The sequence below is a fragment of the Falco naumanni genome, chromosome 9 (genome assembly GCF_017639655.2).
Source record: "Falco naumanni isolate bFalNau1 chromosome 9, bFalNau1.pat, whole genome shotgun sequence".
Lineage (NCBI taxonomy): Eukaryota > Metazoa > Chordata > Aves > Falconiformes > Falconidae > Falco > Falco naumanni.
In genome coordinates, this window is record NC_054062.1 from 52,860,395 (window position 1) to 52,878,525 (window position 18,131).

The 18,131-nt window shown below is 42.6% G+C and overlaps 1 protein-coding gene across 20 annotated transcripts in view; it reads left to right on the forward strand.

Moving 5' to 3' along the window:
• Positions 1-280: 280 nt before the first annotated feature.
• The window catches only part of JAKMIP3 (Janus kinase and microtubule interacting protein 3), a 90,202-nt gene continuing 72,351 nt past the window's right edge, over positions 281-18,131 (forward strand). For 7 of the 20 annotated variants that reach the window (XM_040607081.1, XM_040607078.1, XM_040607080.1 and 4 more), the window contains exon 1: positions 285-514. The gene's annotated coding sequence lies outside the window, so the exon portion shown is untranslated. Of the gene's footprint in view, positions 515-18,131 lie in introns of all 20 variants that reach the window. The other 13 variants (XM_040607084.1, XM_040607085.1, XM_040607095.1 and 10 more) reach the window with 5 other exon arrangements.

The following is an 18,131-nucleotide window of genomic DNA, read 5'->3' on the forward strand; positions in this document are numbered from 1 at the left end:
TTAACTTGGCTTCATCTCCTTTGCTAGGAGCAGTGCAAAGGCTGCTGTTTTTAAATCCAAATATCTTTCAAATATTCTCCACCTTTTTCATAATTTAGCTCCTGCTTCAGGAGGAGTTCAGTTCACATTCACTCCATGCTAGATGCAAATCTTTGGCTTCATAATTAAGCTGAAAATGCAAGTCCTTCTAGCAGCATCCAGGTACAAGGGGACATCGGTCTGTGTTGGAGGTGTGCTGGTTTTATACCAGCATGCTGGACTCTAGATTTCTGAAAGGGAGGGCTTTCAGTTTTCAGGGAGCTCGTGTGATGACGTGCCTGCACTCAGCTGCAAGCTGCAGTGACACTGCAATGGCTGAGGGGCGGCTGCTGGATCTTCGCAATGAGCTCATTCTCCCCGGAGGGAGCAGGATTTACAGTGCATCACCCAGCAACTGCAGCCTTCTTGTGAAATTCATCTTTAGCTTCTCCTCAGTTAGCCTGGTCTGATTCTTCACTTTGGGTGTGTGTACATGGTGAGCAGATTTTACTGTATGGTTGATTTTTTTTTTCTTTTTCTTCTCTGTCCTCTAAATGCTTCCTGGGACTGATTGATGAATCATTTCTCATCCGATTCCACTATTCAGAGGATAGAGATGGAAAATATAATCTTATGCAGCAGGGATGGATATTTTTTTAGCCTTTTGCAGCGTGCATCATAAAAATCCTTTTAAATCTGTCTGCTAGGAGCAGCCTACAGGTTTTAAAATGAAGTGCACTGCATACAAGGAATGGTACTATCCTCAGGTAAAGCAGACAAGCAGTGTGCATCATGATGGACCATGCCTGTGAGGTTAGTTCCTATATGTGTTTATGCATATCTAAGTATGTACATAGTGTTTGCTATATATATACCTATATGTTACACGTAAGGCTTTGTGTAATCCATTTTCAAATTTCCTGTTTTGCATTCTATGTTTTGGATTTCTTTTCCCCCTTAATACCTAGTTTCTCCTTGGTGTGGTTAATAAACATAGCTCTGATTTGCAACAGCTTTGCTTTAGGATGCCAGCAAGCCCATCGAGGAGAGTGTCTCTGCCTTTCATTGGTTAAGTGGGCTGCGCCCTCCTGCTCCAGTTATTCGTCAGGATCTTCACAGAGTCTCTGTCATATATGATTAAGTTGAAATGTCAGGTCCTGTAATTGCTGATAAATCTCCTCTGCAGCCCTAAATGTTGGTGTTTCAGGGTAATATAAGTTATGATGAATTACTGTAACAAAATAATCTGCTTTCTGTTCTCACTGAGTAACTGGTTTGGATATTTCCTATTTTCTGAACTCCAATGCATATACTGCGTATCTTGAGAACTGCTTCCTATTCTGTGCTGTTTAACCTGTTAGATTAAGAAAAACAAGTTCTTTTTTTTCCCAGCTGCTTGCTCCCTTGGTGGTTTTAAATGTCATTTCTCTCATCAAGATTTCTCATCCTTTCAGTAAATGTGGCTGCGCCTCTACTGACACTGTTTAAAATGCAGACAGAAATTAGAAAATAAATACATTGGAGTCAGATTGACTTTTGTCTGTTATTTCTCACATCATGATACTTCCAGAAAAATGTTTATATTGTAAAATAACAGTTTAATGGCAGGAGACATTCACTGCTGTCAGTCTAGCCTTGCAGCTCTCAGCTGACATACAGTATTCTTAACCTACCACCTTTTGTACACTTTTCTCTGTATGTTTAAGCGTATGGTAGGTGCTTAAAGTATGCTCAGAAATGGAAAGTTTTGTAGAGGCTGTCTTAATACTTTTGCAGAGGACTTTCTGTCTCTTTTGTATTGGCTCTTGTCAGCTGTCTGACTCGTTTGTTCTTACCAGACTGGTATAAAGTTTAGGTTTTGTAGTGGTGAATTAAAAGGCAAATGACACTGGTATGAGGTAAAAAATACCTTGATTAGAAAAAGTTGCATTTGTCACTAGGGCCCTGATGGAAAAAATCACACCCCATTTTAAGATGACTTTTAAGAAAATGTGCTTAAGGCCTACTGGTTGTCTTGAAAAATACTAGTGTTGAACATATTTGTGAAACTGTGTGCCTATAAATCTTTCCCTTATTGTATGCTCTGAAAGTGACAGTTGTCAACACCTCCTACTTGGTGAAATTACAGTAAGTTTCCAAGTGCACTGTCAATTTATATGAAGAATAAAACTTTGCTTCACTTCCTGCCCCCCCCGAAACACATCTCTAAAATATTACTTTTGCAGATGGCTTGAATTCAAAATGGTGTCAGCAAATTAATGTTATCAAGTCAAGGCCTTTAAATAATGATCTTTTTTTAACACTTTCCTTTAAAAGATCTGTCTTGTAAGTTTATCACCTTCTGTGGTACAGCTCTTCATGTATAATCAACTGCAGAAGTTCAGCTTAAATAGAAAAATAATTAAAAAAAAGAAGGTTCTAAAAATTTTACACAAACCAGTTGACTGGGATGTAGGACTTGAACACAAAGCTATTCCATCCAGCTACTCTCGTTGTGAGACTCTAACAGGACTGAGTAATTTTAAGACAGGTAACAGCGTTCGTACTAATATATGTTATGCTAAAAGTGGCCAAATATTTGGCAGTACTTCAGAGTTCCAAATTAAATCATTCCTGTAATCCTATCTGTATTTGAACACAACTGGTTAGTAGCATTTATCTGCATGTTGAGGAAAAGGAGAGCTTACTTGTTCCTAGAGCATCAAGTGTTGGCTGTTACTGGTGGCAAAATACTATGCAATTTCTATCAGTTGTATAACCTAGAAAGGTAGTTCCCTGATTTTCCATTGGCAATTTCAGCAAAGTGGTCTGTAGTCAAATAGACCTAAACCCCTGAAAGATCTCGGGAATTTAATACAATTCTCCAGGAATTATTCTAATGGAGAATGACAACCTTGTAGATTTTTTATAAAAACTCTTCAGTTCTCTGCAAATCCACAAATCATCATATTCAGGAAAATGTGATTAGGGATTTGCTATTCACTGATAATGCAGAATCAAGATGTAAGTTCAGTAAGTTTTCATCTGTGTAGCTTCCTTTCTCCGCCAGCGTGCCCGTCTGTTTGTACTCCATAAAAGCAGACACAGTGCCTGAGGAGAAATAGTTGGGAAAGGCCTGATGTTCGTCTGCAAGGTGCAGTTCGTCTGCAGGATGAAATTTTTTTCCCCAAACACACATGCAAGGGGCAGAGTGTGGCATGTTGTTTTTCTTTAAACCCAGTGGATATCCTGTTCTGCTTTTTCAAGCTATTCCACCAGTGCCACGGTCATTTGACCTTGACAAGGTCATGTGCAAACAGGGGCCTTGTTTTTCATGGGGCTCAGGTGAAAAGAAGAGTCAGTTCATAACACGGCTGGGAGACCTGGCTGCTTGGTGAGGCTGGCTGCACATCTGGATTTTGGAGGAGGGCAATGCCTCCTGAGCTTTCCCAGACTAGCTAGGATGACATGTCCCAGGACTAACTGAAACTTGCATCTGTCTGGAAAGCTGCTGCCCAAATGATGTTGGATAGTGCGTGAGGCTGATTTTGCCATGGTTCATAGCCAGAATTGATTCCACTGGAAGCAGCCTGGTACTGATTGCAGAGCAAACTGTTAGCTATGTAAGACTGTGACGGGGTAAGATGCTGTTCAGACTGTCCATCACCCTGTGGCAACCCCAATTCCTCTATTTCAACCCTTTGAAAATCAGTATAGATTCAGCTTGGGCTTTTAATACCAAAAAGACTGCTCATCTCTTGCTGACTGCTCTGTTTTGTCTTGCGTGACCCTTAGTTACATAATAGATGTGTCCCCTGGCACGTACTGTAGGTAAAGGACAGCATTAATGAATTCCAGATGGCACATACTGTATTTTACTGCAATGTAAAGCAGAAACAAATTCCATATTAATGATGTTTAATTAAAAATGAAATTGCACACAAAAGGCCTGATTCTGATGCCACTGAATCAATGTCAGAAACCTTACTGACTTCAGAGACTCAAGATACGCCCAGAGGGAGAACTTTTGCTAAATATCTAAAGTGTTTGAAGATTTACTGATTTGCACTAACTTCTGTTAGGCCTCTTACACTAATATTCCCATGGCCCTCCTGAAAAGTTTTTGCTACACTTTGCATTTTAACTAATTCTATATTAAAATAATGATTTGATTCATTTGGCATTGCATTACTTTTCTAGCTGCCTCCATAACAGATGAATTCTACCCATGACATAAGAAGAATGTGTCTGCTTTGGATGAGGACAGTGCTTTTAAAGCGTTACTCTTGATGATACCCATTTGCACTTTGGTTTGCATGATGGTATGGCCTCAGCATCCACAGTCTGGATTCCTTTTGGATCAAACTAAATCAGAAGTTGTTTTCCAACCAGTGCCTGGTGCTCACACCACAGGATAACACTAGATTTTGAAGCTCCATCAAAATGTTCCATAATGTTGGCTTTTTGTAGAGACAGGGTTCATTCTTGTATGTGATATTTTTTTACTCTATCTGAAAAGAAGTATTGGCAAAGAAAGTTAATGAGAAACTTGAAGGCATGGAAGAAATCTAATACAAACATCCAAAGCATAGATTTTTCTTTACCTCAGAGACTAAGTTTCAGGTTTTCACAAAAATAGGAAGAAGAAGTCCCCTAAATACAGTGATATCGTCATGTTTGTATGTTGAAGTAGACAGTAATTTATAACCACAGCCTTTGTCACTTTGGAGAATTGAAGAGATTTGTGTACCACAGTGTGATACCTGAATTTTGCCCTGGTTCAAAGACAGGAGCTAGCAAGTACCGAGTGTTTGGTCCATAGCAGTAAATATCCATGGTGATTTATGAGATGCTTGTTGGCATTTTTATCTTTACATGTTGCTTGTGTTATTAGCAAAATAAAATGATTAATCGCAATGCATTATTTCGTTACTGTCTAGTACCGTAATTACATCTTGCATACTAGGTAAGGCCAGATTATCCTGACAGTATTCCTTGGGAAATGTTGGATGGGAAGGCTGATTTTAGGTATGGTTCAATTCAGCAAAAAGTGGTTGGAGTACACATGAATGTCTAAGAGAGAATGAGCAGAACGCAGAGTACATGGCTGTGAACAGGCAGGTGCCGGCAGCACAGGCGACAGCACTCATTGCTCAGCTCTTCCACCCACCTTCCACAAAGCCCTTCCATGTCTGGAGAATGGAGGTAATACACTGAGTATGATGAAGCTTGGTGACAGTAAATGTTATGTGAGAGTGAGTCAGGTCTTGCTGTTGTGACTTGTGTGATGATCACTGGAAGTTTCAGGATCTCTAGTCTGCATTCAAAGCAAAGTCAGAGGAAGCCATGGGCAAAGGAAATATTTGCATGAAGTTAGTAAAGTAAAAATGCAAAGAGTCTTAAAGGAAAATTTATTAGCTTGAACTGTCGCAATAATAAATAAATGAAAACTACACTGATTTGACAGTCAATATTAATCCGTATTTTCTCAGCTAATGCATGCAGCTGTTAAAAAACTTTGCTCTCCAATCAAAGCAGTGCTGAGTTTTCTGGTGTTTTGAATGGCTACTTAAAAACTTACTTTACTGGTGGATCACAACTTTTTACTGCATAGGCTATCTATTTTAGCAGTTTTCCTTGAAGGAAGCATTATGGATTTTGTTTTTGTAAACAAACATCTGATATTTCCACCAAGACGTTGGCTCACAGCGGCCATAATTCTGAGTGCTGCCAGGAGCCGCAGGAGACTTCCCTTCGCTCTGGTGGGTGCTGGCGGGTTCTGGACCTGGAGGGCTAAAGCAATCGTGTCACGCCAGGGTGAATGATTTATTATTTATGTTGCTTGCAGGATTCATTATACGGTTTGACACTTTCACCTTTTACTTGTCTCTTCTTTTTTTCCTCAGTATTTTATGCCGGGCTTTAGCAGGTGCTTTCCGGCTTTGCCCACAGAGGTTGTGAAGGGGCAGAGGGAGGCTCAGTGCACTTGTTACCCTTTTAGACACTGGACTGTTCCGCTTCCATCCTTTTCACCTCCTGGCTTATTTTTTTCCTGCTCCATAATATAGACTGTAGTTTCATTTGGCATTTGTTGTTGAACAGCTCGAATAACCATGGGTTAGGTATTGAGAAAGACTAGTTCACTTTAAAAAGTATAGTAAAGACTGATTTTTATCTCCCATGATCACAGATAGCAACACTTAACAGCACAGTTAGAGAAAAATCAAAACAAGCTTTTGAAACAAAGGGAGGTATTTTGGCTTATTTTTCTCTACTTTTCCGAAGCATTCCTTAATATGTGGCTGGTTTTCAGATTTGCACATGCAGAAATTCCAGTTCCACATATTGCTGATACCAGTTTTTGCAACTTATAGGGACAAAACCATCACTGCCAAAGCTTTGGACTTTACTGATTTGCAGGCATGTAGTGGAAGGGAAATCTCATTATGTTTTACTTCCCTTAGGCTACAGTCAAGCTTAGCAGGAGTTAAAAAACTAGTTGTTTGCTCACAGGTGCCCCTCATTATGCTGTCAATTAGCCCAGCAGGCAGACAAGTGCTGACCTTCAGGCAGAAGATGGTAGGGGTGTTTGGGGGAACTTCATTAGGTAGCTCTTCTTAAACAGAGGCAATTTTGTTGCTTGCTTTGGTTTAGGTTTCTTATGTTCTCTTCTTCCCCTCTTACTAAAATTTCTATGTATCACTTAAGATGGGCTTATAGTTTTGGCCTGATAAGGTTTTATAATCCCAAGTTAATAAAAAATGTAGTGGAGAAGCAGGCAACCCAGAAAATGGGATATATCACGGGTTCGAAGAGGAATGGAAGAGAGGAATGTGCTTGATGTGCTCCTGGAGTTCTCCTGCATGAAGTAAGCGGTGGGTGAGGGTGTCTGAACTGGCCAGGCAGGTGAAGTGGGCAGCATGGAGGATGGGAAGAACTCAGTTTGGGTGTCAGACTTACCATCAAAAGCAGGAGAAGAAAAATATAATCATGCTCTTTTCCCCCTCAAAGTTTGTTTTGTGGTTTGTTTTTTTTCTTTTAGTTGTTACTTTGTTTGATCAAAGGGAAAATCTGAACTAGGGAAGTGTGTGAAATTACTTCCTTCAGAAGTGCCTGGTAACCAGCAGGACAGTAGTAGATGGCCAGAATCAATTTGGTATTGACAGAGATGGCACGTCCAAACCACAGGAGAGGGGGAAGATGAGTAAAACTCCCAGAACGCCTGCAGGCAGCCGGGGTGAGCTTTGCTGCTGAGTAATGTGAGGCTTGGCAAAAGACTTGTAAAAAATTTGTGAAAAAGCTCTTAGCATAAAATCTTTTTTCTCCTAATTTATTTGCAAAATGCTATGTTATGAGAAATACAGTGTGAGGATATTTTTTTTTTTTTTTTTTTTTTTTTTCCTTCCAGAAGTCAGGCTGTAGTTGGGGAATCTTCATTGCCCTTCTGTTCGTGGTCTGTGCTGGGAATGCTGCTTTACTGTGTGAAAGACCCAGGAACCCCTTGGGGATGGCAGGATGAGATAATACCGCACCTGATACACTGGTCAATGTGGGTGCAAGTAGTTTGTGCTGGCTGATGTCTTCTGCAGGTAAAGCCTCTGCCATTGACAGCCTAGGAGAGCTGAGACTCCATAATCTCAATGGAACATCTGGATTTTGCTAGGGAGAATGAAACTACAGGTGTTAAACTTTTTCTCTTTTCACTCAATTATCACCGTCTATATCCAGCACTAGAGAGAGACATGTATGGCAGGGAAATCAAGTAGGCCTTGGGAACAGAGACTGGTCTTACAGCATGGCTGCTGTTTGCTGTCCAGTGTCTCTAGCAACCTCTCTTGAGGAGCATCAGGAGTGGAAAGCAAATGACCGTCATGACCCATGATGCATTCCCTTTCCTAGATAAGAAGTTGGGTATTTTCTGTGTGTACAGAGTTCATGTGGAAGAAGAACATGTAAGAAATTTCTTCCGTTAGCTAAAGGTAGAGGCTGGAGAGCCAAGGCACTCAACAGGAGCAGACTTACACCAGCACTCTGTGCTTTTGAAAAACCTGAAATTGCTTCCAACAGGGAAGACACTTATTCATTGGCATTGGGTCTGTTTATTGGTAAGGGGCTGCGCATCAGTAACGGCCAGTTTAGTTGTCTCTTTCAACACAGTAACTGCTTTCCATCCCCCTGATGCTGTCAGAAATGTTTGGATGTATTTTTCTCTAAGAGCAGTAACAGTTATGTGAGGGAGGGAAAAAGTTGCGGGTTAACTCAGTGTTATGGATAAACATGTGAAACGAAAGAAAAATAGGTGCTTCTAAAAATATCATTACTGTCACTTAAAAATAAGTCACTCAACAACTGCATTTGACACTGAAGAGTATTATACATGCATGAATCTTCTTCTTCTGATTGTATTTCTATGTCAATCAACAAACAGTTGTATCAAGAAGTGTTAGTCAGCTCAAGAGCAGATGAACCTCCTGGGAAGGAATGTCTACATAGAAATAGATGTACACTTAAATCTCCAAATCGTGAGTGAAAGATAGGGAGCAAAAGACACAAGGATTTGTTAAAACAACAGATGCATCTTTGGAACAGAGTTTGAAGGTATTCCTGTATACCAGCACTAAATGAAGCCAGGTTATTCGATTACTAATCAAAACTCTCCTGAAAATTGTGCAATACATTGCTCCTGCCTCCAGCCAACCCTCAGGCTTAACGCCTCATCTTTTCATTTGCCTTAGCATTCATTATCTCTTTATGGCTTCTTTGAATACCGCTGTTTCTAGGAACGTATGTAGTAATTCTGGGTGTGATTCAAGAGCATTGGAAGTATCTTCCCCCTGTTTATTATCATTTTAACCCCTGTGTTGCTGTTCCAGTGTCTCTACTCTCAGCTCCGGATACACTGAGTAATGTATGGGTATAACAGTTGTAAAGGTGTAGCAGGCATTTTCAGTAGCACTTTCTTGAATAACTCTGGATCCATAAGTGCGTGCCGAATTGGCTGCCTCTGCACGCTCCTAGGCGGGCAGCTCAGCCACCCCCTCGTTAGGCTTTGCCTCTTTCAGCAGTGACAGGGACTCGCCGAGCAACTTCACGCTGCAGCTGCTGAGCATTGCTTAGCATTGTCCAGCGTTGGCCTCTCAGCTCTTGTTCGTTGCCTCTTGCTGTTAGTGACTTGCAGCATGAAGACCGCTGCTGAACATGCGCCTGCATTGCAGGTTTAACATAGTTACTAGCAATATGAACCGTCGATTGATCTAGTTCTGAGAGTTTTACTCTCTCAGACTTGTCTTGGTGCTGCAGCCACCCAATGCTGCTCTTTGAGCTGTGTGGGCTTAGCACGTAACTAATTAAAGAGTTAATTTTGAACAAAGCAACTGGATATTTAAAATTATGGATCAGAACCCATTCCTGGATGTGTAAACAAATGTAAAAGTAGTGTCAAAGCATAACACCCTGGGGTACTCTTTCAGCTTCTTTAAAATAGTCTTTAGTGCTTGGATAATATGCTAAGGTGTTTAGTACTGGGTATGATCCATACGATTCAAATTGCTGTAATTTATTTATTAAGTAATGCCATACAATTATTTTAATATATTATTTTTATATATGAATGCATACACATAGATATATATACACATAGATATCTATAAGGCTCTCTATGAAGAGTATTAACTCATTAGGAAAAGGGAAGTCAAACTGTACAAAAGAGAAACTGCTTTTTCTCTCACTAATGGCTGTTTTCCCCGCTATGATCAACACTAAGGACTTAAAACGTTTTATCTCGTTAAGAGCAATTAATATTTTACCCTAAAGACCTAGATGTGCACATCAGTTATGTTCACTAATGTAAATGAGATGTTTCCTCACATGGAGAAAGGTAACAGAGCCCTGCCCTGAGGCGAGCACTTCAGGAACATAGGAGCATACTGAACCTTGGATGCTATTTAAAAAAAAGGCAACTTTTGTTTATCAGTAACTTTTCATAAAACTTTGCTGTGGCTTGCTAGCTCAAGGTTGTGATTATGAACATCACTTCACGCATGCTTATTTCATATTAATGTGACTCATCTATTTAAAGTAACATAAGTGCAAACTTAGGTCCCTCAAGTTTCCTTGGTGTTTTGGATTCCATGCACTAGCTTGACTCACTTTGAGTCAAAATTTTGAGACATCATTTCATGTTATTTACAGCCAAAATCAGTTTTATTACATCTAAATTTAGGCCGTCAGTCATGCAGGTGGAGTTAGAGTTACCAAAATGTAGTTATTTCATTAGTGTTGTGTTTTCAGACAGAAATTTCTGGATTTGGATTGTGTCCTGCCTCCTGCCTGTCTGTGAAGTATGTATTAAACATCAGAAATATGAAGAAAGTGAAAACCTGAATGGCCCAAACTGCTCTGGAGATTGGAATATTGCTTCATTTCTTCTACAACTTGTAACAGTTTTAGGTCATTGTTTTCCAAAAATGCCTTTGTGCAGTAAATCATAAGCACTTCGTTAGACTGCTTTTCAGAAACGTGTGACTATCTTAATTGCTGTCTCATTCATGAGAAGAGGACTAGAAAGGCGATTATAGAGCCAAAGCTTGTGTAAAATATCACATTTGGCAGGCTTACAGTACCTCTTCATGAAGTTTTAATTTGGGTTGTGAAATAATACGCTGTCTGGGATACCGGTTTGGGGGTTTGTTGTTTGGTTTTTTAAAAACATTGTACCACATCTACTTTGAAGATGAAGCATGAAAATTTATTTTTAGCATTTGTTGTTAAGTCATCAGAGATGATAAAGAGCAAGTAAGAACAGAATTTATAGGCCCCTTCTCTTTGGCAATAGCAGGAAAAACCCATCCTGCTTCCTGGTTGAGTAAGACACTTTTTGTCCAAACCCACCCTGAATCAGCGAGCTGGAGCTGACTGGGTTAGAGCAGGAAGAGATCCGTTCCTCATCCTGACTGAGTTTCAGGCAACTGTTGAATTTTTTGTATTTCTTTGAAAAAGAAGTAAAGTGCAAATTGCATGTAGACTGTTCAGTGCTTTGTGGATTTGCTCCTAACCTCGAGCTCCTTGGACACAAGCTGCTGCCGCGCAGGATAGCACTGTTGGCGTGGTGCTGTGCCCGTGCCTCCGCTGCTCTGTGTCCCTGGCAGCACCAGCATCCAGCTGACCTTGCAGACTTGCTGGGAGCAGGTTGGATTTTTTGTCTAGATCCCTCTGTGATTTTGGTTTTCCATAGGGTCAATCAAATCTACAGGCTTAGTTCATGCACTAGCCCGGGTGAAACATCTCAGAAATGTTTTCATTAGCTGGGAAACTTCTTTCTCCCTTCAAGCCCCTCCCAGATGGAATACAAACTTATCACTTGGCACAAATGCGTTCTTCTTGGAAGAAACTGCTTTAGAATAAGGCTTTTGAACTCTTGCTCTTAATTCAGCGTAAACAATTCTAAAAATTTGATATCATTCTAAAACATTTTAGTTTCATCTTTGACATCAACATCACTTTTTTATCTTAATCTTTTGATTACATAAAGAGATAGATATAGATAACTTTTTTATCTTAATATTTTGACTAAACTGATTAAGAAATAAATCCATCATAAAAATTTGTCAGTCAGCAACGTTCATCGCAGTAGCTGTGTGCTTCAGATACTGTCTTTTGCCTGTGGCCCTTTGAGATCTTACCGTAAATATAATTTAGTGATCTGCAGCAGAGTTGCTGCCCTTCTGTTTAAAAATTAAGAGACAGAATATGAGAAGAGAAAGTACAGGGCAGGGATGCAGTTGTAGCCTGCTACAAGATGGGCAGAAGACATCTGAAATAAAGCACGGCACATCGAGGGCAGGTTGTGCGGGCAGCCTGGGCTCCATAGCAACTGTGGCTGCTCCATCCAGAGGGACTCAAGCGTTCTGCTGGCTTCGGCAGTTTTTTTTAAAGCCGCTGCGTGGGCAAGTTGTTCCTGAGTATATATTTGTTTTCAAAATCTTTCTGGCTACAAGCCTGTTTGCCATTGGAAAAAAATAATCATCTGTTCTTTAAATGCAGTTAGCGAGAGTGAAGATCCCACTGCGAATGGGCTGGGGGAGCTTGCTCAGCCCCCGCAGGGCGCATCAGCCAGGCTGCGTCTAACAAATAATTCTGCTGGGGAGGCGCATGGCGCATGCGACAGCTCCGTGTCTGGCGGGGAAGGATGGGGTCTGTTGGCATCTTGGGGTCTGAAGGATGAGGCAGGGAGGGAAGGAATAGAAATTCCCAACTGGCAGTAGAGGTGCAAATACTTGTGTTTTTAGAGACCCATGAGAAAACTTGTTTTCTTTTCCTTTGATGTGGCTGTATACTAAAAAGCTGTCAAGTGTGGGCCAAAACAAAATATTCTTTTTTCACCTTAACCTGTGTTATAAAAAGAAGAAGGAAGGGAAGAAAAGTGAGACAATGCAAACTTTGATCACAGAAGATGTCTATTTAGCTCAAAACAGGATATTTTATCTCCATTTTAAGGATATTATAAGAAGAACAAAGCAGTGGAAATCAAGAGCCAGGCTGCTTAAAAAAATCAGTGGGGAAGAAACAGAGATGTTAGAGACTTTCCACCTGTCTGTCTTTTCCCCCGCTTTCAGAGATGTTACTGTAGCTAGTGTATAATTAGGGTGAATCTGGTGGGATCCTCTGCTCGTGGGGGGATTCGGGCTGTGCCGCCCAGCACTTTGCAGAAGGGCCGGTGTATCGACCAGCTGTGAGCAGCAACTTTTGCAGTGGGAGGACTTTAAAGCAGGCGGAGCAGGCTGCCTAGAGAGCTCATGCAGTCGCCTTGAGGGTTTCAAGTCTTGCTATTTTGAATTGAGATTCTACAGTGCTTCAGGCTAATATTGATTTTTTTTTTTTTTTAATGTTTTTATTCAAGTGTTCACCTTATGGTCTCCTGCATACCATGAAAATTTTATTCTTCTGTTTTCTTACTCATTCACTCGTTCAATCCATTCTAAAACTCTCAACTATACCTTTTATTTCTCATTTTACACTGGTGGCTGCATCAGCTCTGGGCCAGTGTTTCTGTCTGCACGGTTGTTTAGATCTATAGGTGTAATGATCCTTCTAAGTACGAGACTGGTGGCGGTGCAGCTCTACATGGCTTTTGGTGTTCCCTGTATTGTGATAGTGTGCTGGTGTGGACGGATGCTTCTCAACAGCTTCCTGCTGCCCACCTTGTCCATCTTCATGCCCAGTGGCACTGGTCTGTCACAGTGCTGATGTGGGTCATGGGCAGAAAGTGCCAACTTTGGAAATACTCCCAGTGGTGGGCAGGGCCTGGTCCTAGGGCAGCAGCAGGAGGTTTTTGGAAATCCACAGGTATCAGAAGGGTTAGGAAGTTTTCTTTGTTGCTGCTTTTTACCCCACATCCCTCAACTATGGATGGTATGTACAGAATAAAGGCCATTTATTAGAAGAAATATTTGAAGCACTCACTGGTAAACACCTGTCAAACTATGGATGATGATTTCTAATATTTTCATGATTTAAACAGATTTATGGCTGCAGAGAGACATAAAAATTGTATACGTATCTTTTCTGCACCAATTTTTGGCTTGTGTTGGATACCCTGTACATCAAAAGCCTGATGGTCAAAAGTTTTGTAACCCTGAGGACTATGAAATCCATCAAGATTTGCAGGGTGTGATTGGGATTCAGTTGTGCTAGCAGCAGAAGAAAAACAAAAAAAATCCTTGTATGTAAATGACATCTGCATTTTGCTTCTAACTGAAAAATCGAAGGGAGAGATTTTCTGAAATTAAGGTACATGTTTGCTAAATTGTCACAGGCTGAACTCAAAAAATTCTTGGTTAGATACTTCTGGAGGTAAACTTTCAGCTTTCATTCCCCACAGTAACAGGCTAATCATGCATCTGAACAATTGTTACAAATGGCTTACTCATGGTTTTAAATGCCAAGGCCCAGGTTTCAGGGAGTGGACAGAGGGAGGGTCCCCCCAGGCAGCAGTGGAAGCCAGGCTGGGGCTGCCCCGTGAGCACTTCCCAATCTCATTGTACTGAGCATCCTTGACGAAACCTGGTGGTGACCCCCTGCCTGCAGCACCCAGAGCTCAACACAGCTGACCTGAAGCCTTTGCTTTCTCCCTTGAGCTTGCTTTTGGGAATTATTAGTAAATAGTTTATTGTGGCAGTGACATCTTTCTTATCTTTGTTTTAAAGTGCGATAGTAAAAAAAAAATAATTTAAAATAACCCTGGGAGGGAAAAAAAGTCAGTTCTCTATTATCTGTTGTAAGGGGAAACTGGGACACCTTGGCTAAGGAAAATAATCTTGTAGGATCAATACAGTGGCACTGGGAGCTCCCCAAATCCTGCCCAGGACCTGCCATGGGTTCATGGGGCTCAGCAGAGCCCTGTGCATCCCATACAGCAGCATCCTCTTGGCAGAGTCCATAGAGGGAGAGGAAAACAGGTATGAGGTGGATGGTTATTGGGTTTGTGTTTCAGACCTGGTGAATGGCTGGCACTGGAGCTGGCCTGGAGCTGTGGGTGTTCAGTGCTTCTGGAGACAGTTCACCATCCCTGAATACCTCTTGCCGTGTGTTGTCTAATGACAGGCTAGGCTGCTTAGGTTAGTGTAAGAGATGGAGTTCAGGGATGTTCACATGTTGATTAGCTTTTCTGTTCCTGAGCTGTTGGAGTTCAGTTTCTTAACAGCGGGAGCGGCAGGTTGCGTGGTCGGGACAGCCCACCCTGTACCTGCAGCACCACCAAGGTACGGCCGCCTCGCGTGGTATGCTCAGCCTGCACAGCTCGCCTGAAATCCTGTGCAGACATCTCCACTTACAGTTTCTCTGTGGCTTTGGTGGTGCAGAGCAGAGAGAGGCCCTGGGGTCTGCCCACAAGCAGGGGCTGTGGCTGGGGTGAAGAGCTCTCTCCTCATGCACCCTGCTGGGTGCCCCAGCCCCAGGGTATAAGGGGATCGCTGATCTGTGTCTGTGGAAGGGCCAGAGGGATGCTCCCAGCAAGCAGGGGTGACAGGGCAGGAGCGGGGGCAGCTCCTCGTTCCTGGGCACTCCCCACCTCTGCCAGCCTGCCCGGGAGCTTCTCGGGCAGGAGGCTGTTCTGCCGCCGAGCCTCAGTCAGTCGCAGGTGCTGGCAGCTCTGAGGATGGCTGACTGGGAGCGGTATGACTCCCAGCCTAATAATAAGACGCCACGTTTTCTTTTAAATACAGTGTAGACAGAGGTTGGGAATTTTGTCTTTCTCACTCAGCCTTATTCCTGTGCAGGCTTGCATCTGATTCCCCCCCCCCCCCCCCCAAAGAAACTGTTTCCTGTTGTCATAACGAAACCAGATGGGGAGGGTTCAGTAGAAATACCTCAGGAGAGCCTGGCAGAGAATCGGATCCAGGAAGCAGATCCTCCCCGTAATGCTGGCACGGTTTGGTAAGTTCCATCTGAAAAATAAAAAGCTGCTCCCTTTGCTGAGTCACAGCCCCCTCGGAGCTGGAGCTGTGACAAGCAGGGAGATGCTGCGCTGCTGGAGTTGAAGCAGAGGTGAGGAAAGGCTGTCCAGAATCCTTCTCAAGTGCATTTATTGCCTGAATAGATTTTTAAATCTCATTAAAGTATATTGTAAGTTTAATTCAGTCTGTAAAAGTGTAGTTACGTTCCTGTATTGCAGGGTGTGGGGTTGCGTGGCTCTTCTAAGGCAAATGCTGGGCGAATCACGGTGCTGGCCCTTTCCCTCTCTGCAGGTGGAGTCCTGCATCCAGCAGTGGGCTGTGGCTGTCACTGCGCTGGGAGGGACTTGGTCTGGGTGCAGCGCTGCACCTTCCTGTGTCCCCTAACATGGGTGATAGCACAAGTCAGGGAAGCCAATACCTGCCGGTGTGGGGAACAGGAGGGGCAGCATCATGCAGAGTGGCTCTGTTGGGAAGGAAGTGGCCAGCACATCTGGAAAGTGTTCTTCATGATGGAAAGGGAAATTGTTTGTTTTCTTCTTGCAGATTGCATGGTGAGGTGGTAGGTAGCCAGGTGCGTTGCTTCCTCTGCTGCTTATACGTATACCTTGCAGTAAAGCAGCTAGTGACTTCTACTCTGTGTTCCTCGCCTTTGTAAATTCTTCTGTAGCTAAGGCCTGGTGCTTTTCTAGGCTTTGTACTGTTTATTTGCTGGAGTTGTAACAGCTTTATTTATACTTGCTTCTATGCTACGTTTCAGTGGTTCAGATGCACATGCAAAGATTGTTCTAAACCTTCTTCATCTTCTTAAGTCTACGGACCTGGATGTCAAATCCAGAGAACAAGTTTATATGTAGAGGAGGTACAATTCTTGAAGGAAAGCCAACTAGGTTTCCTTACAACAGAGAAGCTGCAGGTAGTACAGGGACACAGGAACATTCACTAATCATCATTGAAATGTACCACTTGACATTTGAAAGTAATTTTGGTTTTGTTGAAAGGCTGCTAAGATATGTACTATCTAGACAGAAAAATACTCTTTGGCTATTAATTCAAATATATATGTGGACACATAATTTGTGGTCACTTGTAAATTGCAGATTTGTATAACATTTCAAACGCAAATATTAAACTTCAGATGCTACAACCGACTATATCTTTTCCATGTACTTTTTAATAGGTTTTTACAAAGTAGACACAAAGCTCAACAGTATCTTTAGGGGCTATGATTTTGCTGCTGCATGGGCGATCAGCCCGGCTCAACCTTCCTACCCGCTGTGCAGGATGCTGTAGCGTGCGCTGCGGTCCCCAAGGGCAGGAGCAGGAGTTGCCATCTTGTTTGTGCATCGGCAGAGCAGCGGGCAGAGACACGCTGGGCTCCTGTCTGCTGCAGGCAGAAGAGCAGCCGGGCGGCTGTAACCCATCCAGGTCCAGAGCAAGTGTTTGGAAAAGCAAACTTTGCTGTGGCTGCTGCACCATGGAAACCTGCACCTCTACTCTTTCTTCCGCATAACCTGCAGTTTTGTCCTGTCAGCTGCACTTGTATTCCCCAGCTAGGTTTCTGCCTGGCCTCCCAAATCGATCTCGGTGGGACGCAGTGCATCTCCTGCACCTGCCCATCAGCATCCCTGGCTTGTGCCTGCTCCCTGCTGCCGAGTTGGTGCTGCCCTGCTGCTGCTGCTGCCTCTCCTCATTCCTGAGCCCCTGGGCTCCTTCTCCTCTCCTCCTTGCCTAGGCAGGTCCACTCCCAGGCTGTTTTACCAGGACATCTGTCCTGTTCCACTGGCTCTTACACAAAGCAGGATAAAAGAAGAAACTGTGATTTCAATATGGGAATAATTAAAAAAAAAAAAAAAATAACTCAGAAGGGCAAATATTCTCATTAAATAGAAGGACCAAACCACCTTATTTCAGTCCCAACAACTGGCCTCACCCTGCCTGATACAGTTTGAGCAAGGAAAATCCAAATCTAAATGGGAATGTGGTGCTGCAGTGTGGGGTGGAGGTTGCACACTGCTTTGTACTGGGAACCACAACCTTCTCTGAAAGTTTATTGAAGACAGATTTTTATTTTTGGTATATTTTGCTGCTAAAATGCATTTCCTAGGTTGGTGGGTTTTGTTTTGGTTTGGGTTTTTTTTTGGGGGGGGGGGGAGTGGTGGTGGTTTTTTGTTGTTTGGTTTTGGTTCTTTGGTGTTTGTTTGTTGTTTTTTTAAACAGCTGATCAATTTTAGCAAAGGCAGAGCTGAAGCTGCCCACCACCAGAGCAGCTGAGAACAATGTTTTGGGAAGGGCACGTGGAGCTCGGGTGGATGGGTCTGCACAGTCTGGCAGGGTCTGTGCCATGGGGGTGTGCTCTCCTTGCCGATCCGTGGGGCTGTTGTGTACGTAATACAACGTTATTTCTTTTATTGTGCCCACTGAGGGGGGGAAAATTTGACTTCAGTAGGAACAGGATCATGATATTAATTACAGTGCAGTAGCAAACAGTTGTCAAGGGAAAAATATGGTTTTGGACATAGTGTATGTGTTTTTTATGACCATCTAAATATTTTAATTCTTTCCTAATTGTATCCTGATTCAGGGTAATGTTGAGGTAAACTGAGCCTGATTGCGTGCACACAGTGCTCCTTTCTGCCAGCCTGTCAAAACAAAATGGGCTTAAAATACACATAAACTGCGTTC